A 10141-nucleotide genomic window follows, 5' to 3' on the forward strand; every position below is an offset into this window, starting at 1 on the left:
GCCAACGAGACCACCCGTGAATCAGAGATTAATAGCGCGTAACGGCCAATAGCAGCGCGCGAATTATTGGATGCTTGCCTCGGGGCATTCAACCAATTAGAACGAGTGGAGCTAACCAATAGAAAGCGTCATATAAGCAAACGCTGTTTATGAAAATAAGAAAAACTCTCTCTTCAGTATTATGCATCTCGACGCCGACACTGTCTCTCTATCACCCCAGTTATTTCGCAGCTTTCATCGCTACCCACCTTCAGCGTTCACTGACGCCTAAGTATGCCTTTTGTATGTCGCGTAACCTTTCTTATAGTGTTGTTCCAGTTAGATGACGGAGCTTTACGTGTGTGTGCCGTTGCGGCCAGTGAGAGCTCGTGGCTAATCTGAACACCGTTACTGCCGCTTCTGTTTGTCACTATACGCACTGCAGGTCCCCCCGCCTCGCCATACTCCTCAATAATACACGATGACACAGCCGCCAACGACTTGTTACGCACTCACGTGTGGTTGGACGCCGGTAGAGAGCCGTGAGCTATGAGTATAGTCTGAAACCATTACACAGGACAGGGGTGTTCCTTCCCTCGTCCCTGAATTAAAATACATATGTTGCAGTACAGTACGGATCATACAATACAAAATGAATTAAGTTTAAGCTGCTAGTTCAAGAATGATTCGCACCGAGTTAAGATTGTGGTGAGGCAAGTCGAAATAATGCAAGCTTATAAAGAGTGAGTCAACCGAGCAGTCAGACCTTAAAATCCGTCCCCCTCTGCCCAATCTCTTCTTTTTGGGTGTCCAGGCGACCGTCAACTACGGTGACGCCACTGCTGCCAGCATAAAACGACAGGTCAGTTTGTGGAGTACTCGTTGTGCTCAGCGCATGATTGAAAACCCTGTTAGAACTAACGTATTGTAATGAATCAGTGTGGGAAGAGCATGCTGTGGGGGGTAGTAGAATAAGGTTGAGTTTACCGGTAGAGCTATGACAACCGCCCTCGTCGTTATTTTGTGGTTCGTCGGACCAGGCTCGTTGGCTCGTTCTTTCACTTGGTCGCGGATTCCCTTGTTCGTGACGATTTGCACTTGTGATCGAGATATCCTTGATACCGGAGTCATACTGCTCTACTGCATGATGTTTGCTGTTTGGTTGGGTGGAGAACACCTGCTTATAACCACCTGGTGGCCCTTGATCCGTGATGTTGTCCTCGTTTTCGTACGTTACTTGTGCGCCGCTTTTTAACAGAGTATTCGTCTCTAATGTTAATCTCCTTTTCAGGTGGATTAAAACGACGACGAGTAGGATTACCAATAATAAGCCACCAATGACCAGTCCGACAATAAGTCCAATGTTTGATGTTTGTGGCGGAGGGACAACGACCACAGACATTGTATTAGTAGAGAAGACCTTTCCTGCAAGATTGCAAACTGCGCATGCGTAGTCGCCCGCATCAACAGGGGCGACAGCGTCTCTCTCGTACGTTCTGTTGGCTTTTGCTGGAATAACAGTTCCGTTGTGAAGCCATGAATAACTTGGCTCGGGGTTTCCGTCTGCGTTACAGAGCAGCCACAGCGCACTGCCGTGGTTGACAGTCATAACGCCTGCCTGACTGTCACCGCTTACTCTGACTCCTCCAATGTAAATAACATTGAGCCGAACATCGACTGACGGTGACTGCAATGATTCGTGGATGTCAACATGACAAGCAAGTATTTTGTCGTGATCATCAGCGGTAAACGTACGCGTCAGTTTGCTGTACGTCGTTATAGTTCCATCAACTTCACTGACATGTAAAGTATTAGCTCCGTCTATAGGTGTATCACCAAGCTTCCATGTTACTGTTCCTCCCGGAAAACTTTTACCTGTAGTGCAGCTAACCTCAAGGGATCCCGCAAGTATCGTCATATTACCGTCTACATTATTACCGTCTATCGTTATTGTGACATTCCTTGCTGGCACTAACACGGTCACATTCAACTTGTTAGTCGACATGTATTCTCCAAACACACTAGTTGCTTTACACTCGTACAATCCTCTGTGTTTAAGCTCGACTAACTCGATCACCACCTCGTCGCCTGCAGCTTGTATCCCCTGGTCGTCGTGCAACCACGTGTAAGATGGTTCTGGATAGCCGTCAGCATTGCAGCGTAAAATCATCTTCTCTGTCTCGATAATAATGACGTCATCATTACTGGAGTTGTTGCTGCTGATGATGGTCACGGTGTCTGCCATGTACAAAATCTCGGTTAACACTTCTTCGGGTAAACTTTGGTGAATGAAGATATGACAACGAAGTTCTTTGTCAATGTCTTCCGTTGAAAACCTGTGACTCAGAATACTTTTTGCTGTAAATGTCTTGTTTCTTGAAGCCGCTTCCTCTGTTTGACTGGAGTCGGCCGTAATCTCATCACCATTCAGCCACCAGGTAACGCTAGCTGCTGGATTACTGCTGTCTGATACACACGAAAACTGTAGCGTTCCATCTGGTGATGAAGAGCTGTCTATAAGAGACATGACAACCGACTGTGGTGGCACAAGCACAGTTAGATAACCCTTGTCAGATAAAGGCCAGCTGCCCGGCGCGACATCGGCTTGCATCCATACACAAAAGAACTCTGCGTCATCTTTCTCAACTGTCAAGTTAGATATTAGCAAGCCAAAGTTTCCTGTGTCGTACCTGTTGTCGTCAATGTAGAAATATCTTTCTTCATTAGTAGGACTTACGTATACGTATACGTAGGAACCGTCACGATACCAATAAACAAAAATGGGTAAATCTTCCCCGGAATTGACACTAAGGTCAATCGTGCAGTGCACCGTAACACTGGCACCTTCAACTGCCTCCGTGTCACATGGTTGCTGCAGGAACTGTGTTCTCACCGCACCTAAGGCTGCGCACAATACACAGACCGCAACCAGCTTTACTGCTGCCATTGTTAATCCTGCCCGAGTGATTAAATAACTGACTTTAATTACTGACTGCACGCGTTTATTTGTTCACGAGCTGCTGTATCCAAGCTTATATGCTAAAATCCATATCAACTAACCGAACATTGGTTGACTAACTATATTCAGTTCGATGGTTGGCAACGAGTAATCGTATGAGAAGGCAAAGATTCAAGGTTCAAGCAGCCTCGGTTGGCTTCAGTTCGATCAACAGTTCATTAAGGAACGGAGCTGGTTTCAGGCTAGTTTATTAATTACTGACTAGCAAATACCCGTGCTCCGCACGGAGTTGAATGTTTGACCAAAGTCGACTGTGGCATATTGTACATCGGTAAATATTTGCGGCTGGTGGTTTTGCGGTTCTGGTAAAATTTCCTAAAAGATCTAAATTTTACCCTTTTTAAATTTGCGGACATCTAAAACAGCCAGCTAAAATAAAGAAATCCCTTCAGTTTACTCGAATCCCTTCAGAAAACAGGCAAATTAAACGGGTTACAGTAGTAGTAGATTGATATTAGAAGTTGGGTCGGTTATGGGGTGCGGTTGCTACCTTAGTCGTTTTAAAAAGATCTTCATTGTAGTGACATTTTGGCGTGAGCATGTCTGTTGTTGAAAAGCCTTGTGAATGAATGTTGCCACTTTGATGTAGATGTTGGAAGCCGCTGGCAAACGTGAAAAGCAACAATAGCTGCCGTGGGAGAACACAGGGGTGGAGGTATAAGAGTCGCGAGTTTGTCAAAATTTGGCTGGAGACTTGTTTATATCACTAGAGTAGGCAAGTCTGATATAGAAATTGAAATCCGCTGTAGGTGAAGAGAAAAGGTTTGCGTCCAGATAGGTCAAGTTTATGACACGGCGCGGATAGGACTCTTGTGAGACATGGGCTACCAGTGAGGATTCCCGGCTCTAGAATATAGTCGTGGGGTTTCCATAATGTTATAGTCTGGTGCCGTTTGCAGAGTCCTTTAAGTAATACTAGCTTTGCGTAATAGCTAAGATCTATTGCTGCCTGGTTTTTTAAAATGAGGCCGTGTGTGGAGGCATGCACTCGCTAGGGGTAGGAGTGAAGGAATTCTATGGGTAGTTGTTTAAAGGCCTCGTTTTCATCATGGCGAGATGGCTTTGTCTGCACGGTGTAGGTTTTGACAACCTGGTATTTGGTGTGACTGTTATATTATATTCATGCTAAAATATATGTACGTATCGTAAACGCTAAGACAGTTTTTGTGCGTGTGCAGAATAATGTCGGACACAGAAAAAGAAGTGGATCGATATTATAAATGATCGCAGACACACTATTTCTTCAATGACAGATCAGGAGCATAATTAATAATATAAGAGACAATAAACCGTCGATTCTTGTTATCACTTCCACATATGTATATCAGTCACAGCACACGTACATGTACAATCTCAGTTTAGTCAGCGTACGTACATCTGCGTCACAGTCTGAGTCACATACGCACATCTCAGAATCTAACAGTCAGAAGTACGCTAAATTCTCAACTCTACAGTTCAATAACGCACATCTCAATCTAAGTCACATACGGCACATCTAAATGCTAGCCAGTCACATACGGCAAGATCTCAATCTACAGTCACATTATTACCGTGTATTTTGGATGAGGGTTATTGCCTCGCAAAAGTCTTAAAACGTTATCTGGGACAGAAGCTTATTTGGTCTAGAGAGGATATGCACTGGCCCTAGCGTAGGCGTTGTTGTACATCTCAGTACTATGCAGTCACATACGTAACACTGAGTTTACAGTCACACATCTCAATCTACTGTCACATACCGTACGTAGCCTCGTAGGCGCCTACATCTACATACAGTTAACACGTACAACGGTAGGCCTACATGCATACACGTCACATGATTATGATACGGCGTACAAACCCATTCTCACGCACTTGAACATGAAAACCCGTATCTACTCACTCAACGCAATGGAAAGCTCACATGATCACATTGAATGGCACAATTAATTACACTAATAACGATATTATGAGTAGTTATTTAAGATTTATCTTGCCTGTGTGCCGATTCGCCTGTGTTGTTTGTTAGACCAGGAAGGTCGAACAACAAGTTTGAGTACATTTAACAGCGCCGCGACAATGAGCAGGACGCACTTCCTCTCCCTTTGTTTGACTGTCACTCACGTGTAGTTGTACGCATTCAGCCTTACGTTTCTGCTCTTTACTCACTGTTGCATTATGACCAATACAACTGTTTGTGGTACGTTAATTTACTAGTTCGTGTTTGCTTCTTGTCTTACGCTGTTGCTATGCTTCACACCTACGGCCTTTTCCCCACACCCTAGAAGTACGAGGTTACATTAGCATGCACGCGGAGGTCTACACACATTTCCTCCTTTGCTGTTGATCATAAGCGCTGCGCGCGGATAAGACGCGCAGTTCCGCGGGATATGCGCACGCGACCGCGGGGATGTTCAAGTATGAAGCGCTGTCCGCAGTGGAGACGTGCGCCAAATTCAGGCCCGGCGGCAAATTTTTTTTCCTACACGTTATATCCATCGCAGAGTTTTGAACTCCTCTGATTGGCTGCTTTAATTTGCTTTTACTCAACAAACCTTCAAAACAAGATAACAAACGCTATTTGCAAATATTTGTTATCGGTGGATAAGTAAGTTTTGATGTATTTTCTATGAAAAACACACATTTTATTCAATATAAAATATAATATCACTATAATTACAATTCTTTGTGTAAATGTGTTATTTTTATCGTTAACGTTAAGTTATGAGAGGGTCTGGGCTCTCGTAACACTATACGTACTCGTTGACGCTAGACTGAGCAAAAAGTAAACAAACCTTTGTTATTAAACGACACTTATGTGTTAGTACTTGTTTACATTTAAAAATACATGTACACAAAGAATTGAAAATTATAGTGATATTATATTTTCATCTTAATCTTAAGTTATGAGAGGGTCTGGGCGCTCGTAATACTACATACGTACGCATATGTCCTCGTACTATAGTCAAAGAGCATACATTGATATATTGATATCAATATAGGCTCTTTGCTATAGTATAGCCCTTCGCTTCGTCGCAGGAGGAATTTATAAATTATAAATATGTAATAATATATAAAATAATATATTTAATATATAATATATATATATATATAATCATATATTTAATATATAATATATATAATTATTTTAATATATATAATAACTTATCATTTTTAATTTATTGCATTATAAGATAATTGTATCATAGCAAAGGTTCGAATAAGGGTTTCGTGCGACTTTAATCAATTTTTATTCTCCCATTTTTTTATCTTGTTAGATGTTTCCTATTCATTATCTTCTGATGAAATCGATCTTTTTCTTTCATAATACATTTTTTCAAATATATATTATATTCTTTGGAGTCCGTATATGGATTCTTTGGAGTCCACGTATGAGATGACTGGCTCCAGATTATGATTGAATTAGCGATAAAGGATGTTTTAAGTGGGTTCCCCATATTTCATAGTTGCAAGCCTAAATATGGAACAATGTAATAATTAATTAAATTGATGGCTATATTAGGGTTTATTATTATTGTAGTTCCTGTCCCATTAATTTTATAAGGGACAGTAGCCTCTAGGATTTTACTGCATACTCTGTACTTACTGTTAAACAAATCGTCTATTCTCACACGTATTTGTTACAGATTACCTAATTTAATTGTTATAATTGTTTTACACATCAACGCTACGAAATTGAACGCGCGCATGACACCCGCGACCGTGCTGCCACCCCAAAAAAGTTGCGTATTTGACATTTATTTTGCAGGTTACAGACCGAGGGCTAATCACAAAAGTGCAATATGTATTTATACCTAAATGCTATTTAACGAACGATATTTATTTTAGGCAGAATTTATCCATATTATAACTGAAACTATATGTCGTTTCTAAGATATTACAATCCTTTTGCTTTAAGCAGCACCCTCGGTCTGTAGCCTTGGCTGGGAAAGTGGTTTTGCGCAACTTATCAGATTCGTGCGCTTTGAGTGGCGCCACCGTCGTTGTAATCAAACTGTTGTCGTTAGTTTTAAAACATTTTTTAAGAATATTTCTAATGGTGATTGAACCATAAAACTTTTTATGTAGCGTGAAATTAACCTAAATTAGCTGAAAATAAACCCTAAACCTAGAGTAAACTCTCTCCTTTAAGTATACACCACTAGATTCCCCAGTGTTGTTCTTTCAATTCCAAGCTGGAGCAGTCATCTCATACGGTAGACTCCACGAATCAATTCAATAGAATTACGTACCTTCTTCTTCCACCAACAAATGGTAACGGCATTACTTGGGTGGAGACAAAATTTTAAGATAAATAATATTAGAAAAAATTAATGTAATATGAGAGAAAACAATTAATCCCATCAGTAGAAAAAAGACAAAATAATATAATATATATTTGAAAAAATGTATTATGAAACAAAATGATCGATTTCATCAAAATATAATGAATAGGAAGCATAAAAAGAAAAAAAGATCGATTACAGTTGCACGAAACCCTTATTCAAACCTCTGCTATGATATCATTTTTATTTTTATTTGTTATTATATATATTAAAATAATTATATATATTATATATGATTATATATATATTCAATATATTATTTTATATATTATTACATATTTATAATTTATAAATTCCTCCTGCGACGGAGCGAAGGGCTATATCAATATATCAATGTATGCTCTTTGACTATAGTACGAGGACGTATGCGTACGTATGTAGTATTACGAGCGCCCAGACCCTCTCATAACTTAAGATTAAGATGAAAATATAATATCACTATAATTGCAATTCTTTGTATACATGTATTTTCAAATGTAAACAAGTACTAACACATAAGTGTCGTTTAATAACAAAGGTTTGTTTACTTTTTGCTCAGTCTAGCGTCAACGAGTACGTATAGCTCTCGTACTAGTCTATAACCCTTAGCTCCTTCCTCCTGCGACGGAGCGAAGGGCTACTCTGTAGTACGAGTACGTATATACGTATGTAGTAAATGTTACGAGAGCCCAGACTTTCTCATAACTTAACGTTAACGATGAAAATAACACATTTACACACAGAATTGTAATTATAGTAATATTATATTTTACATTGAGTAAAATGTGTGTTTTTCATAGAAAATACATCAGAGATATATTAACAAATATTCACAAATGGCGTGTGTTCTCTTGTTTGAAAAGTTTGTTGAGTCAAAGCAAATCAAAGCAGCCAATTAGAGGAGCTCAAAACTCTGCGATAGATATAACGTGTAGGGAAAAAAACTCGCTGTCCGGCGCACAGCGGTCAGTGGATGGTCTGTGATTTTAGAAAATGACAATGATTATATATGGACGATATTCTAGTAATTGGAGATTATAAAACAGTAACAAAAATCGCTCAGTCATGCTCCAGATCAACCATCAGATCAGTCATGTCAGTCAACCAAGTAATCAAAAAATGCACCAAATATTCATACCTAGAGGATTTCATTAATAATATAGAAGGTTATAACAATATGATAAGAGTCCGAACTGAAAAATGTAGGTTTATGATGAGAGAAATATTATCATGGGCAGAAGAGCAAACTTGGAAATCATACTATAGAAGCAAGAGTGAAATTATACAAATGCACAGTTTTACCTTCCTTCCTAAATAACAGTGAAACATGGACTAACTTAACTAAGGAAGAAGTAAAAAATGTTGGAGTATTTCCAAAATAAGTGCCTGCGCAAAATAATAATCACGCAGAAAACGCCAAAAAATCTACGGAAAGGCATTGAAAGACGATGAAAACTCCAAGGAAAGATACGGAGAAATCAGTCAAAATAACGTATAGTTTTCTATACGTTGTAAGGTTTGATCCTTACACGGTCGGTTCTCCTGGTCGTCTGGTGGAATGAAGCGCGCCGAGTCAACCCCGGGCGGTCCTTATATACGTCCACTGCCGTGGCCTTGTCAGGCTTGCAGTGAATCCCGTGTCGAAGCATGTATGTGAATCCTGTAGAATGGCTTCGATCCGTATGTGGCGGTGTTGACCCCTTACATTCTCCCCTCCTTCGAAGCAGAGTCCCGGCGGAGAGTCTGTAATGCCAACGTACTACATGCACCACGCACTATGTACACTCCCAACAGCATTGGGTATGTGTTGTTGCTGCCATTGCTCATAGCACAACAACAGCTGTTGGCGCATAATTGGCAGGTTACTCGTTTTTTCCCCTGTTGAGTTACGCATCTACTCTGACGTATTTACATGGATTAATTACATATATTATCCGATCAGCTTCAGCTGATCGATATGACAAACACACTCTTTGTCATTCACATCCGCCAAAATAACGTTCAAGTGTGACGTCATTCGTAATACCGTATAGGGACCCTTGGACCGGGGGGTAGTTTCGCACTTAAAGGGAGAGTTTACTCTAGGTTCTAGGGTTATTTTCAGCTAATTTAGGTTATAATTACACTACATAAAAAATTTCATGGTTCAATCACCATTACAAATATTATTAACAAATGTTTTAAAACTAACGACTACAGTTTGATTACAGCGACGGTGACGCCAATCAAAGCGCACGATTTGATAAGTTGCGCAAAACCACTTTCCAGCCAAGGGCTACAGACCGAGGGTGTTTCTTATTTATTCATTTAAAAGCAAAAGAATTGTAATATCTTATAAACGACATATAGTTTCAGTTATAATATGGATAAATTTGCCCTAAATTGAATATCGTTCGGTTAAATAGCATTTAGGTATAAATATAATTGCAGTTTTGTGATTAGCCCTCTGTCTGTAACGTGCAAAATAAATTGTCAAATACGCAACTTTTTCGGGGTGGCAGCACGGTCGCGGGTGTCATGGCGCCGTTCAAATTTCGTAGCGTTGATGTGTAAATAATTATAACAATTAAATTAGGTCTTTGGTAACAAATACGTGTGGGTATAGACGATTTGTTATACAGTAAGTACAGTTGTATGCAGTAAAATCCTAGAGGCTACTGTTCCTTTAATTGTTATAATTATTTACACATCAACGCTACGAAATTTGAACGGTGCCATGACACCCGCGACCGTGCTGCCACCCCGAAAAAGTTGCGTATTTGACATTTTGCAGGTTACTGACCGAGGGCTAATCACAAAAGTGCAATTATATTTATACCTAAATGCTATTTAACCGAACGAT

The sequence above is a fragment of the Priapulus caudatus genome, unplaced genomic scaffold (assembly GCF_000485595.1).
Source record: "Priapulus caudatus unplaced genomic scaffold, Priapulus_caudatus-5.0.1 Scaffold435, whole genome shotgun sequence".
NCBI lineage: Eukaryota > Metazoa > Priapulida > Priapulimorpha > Priapulimorphida > Priapulidae > Priapulus > Priapulus caudatus.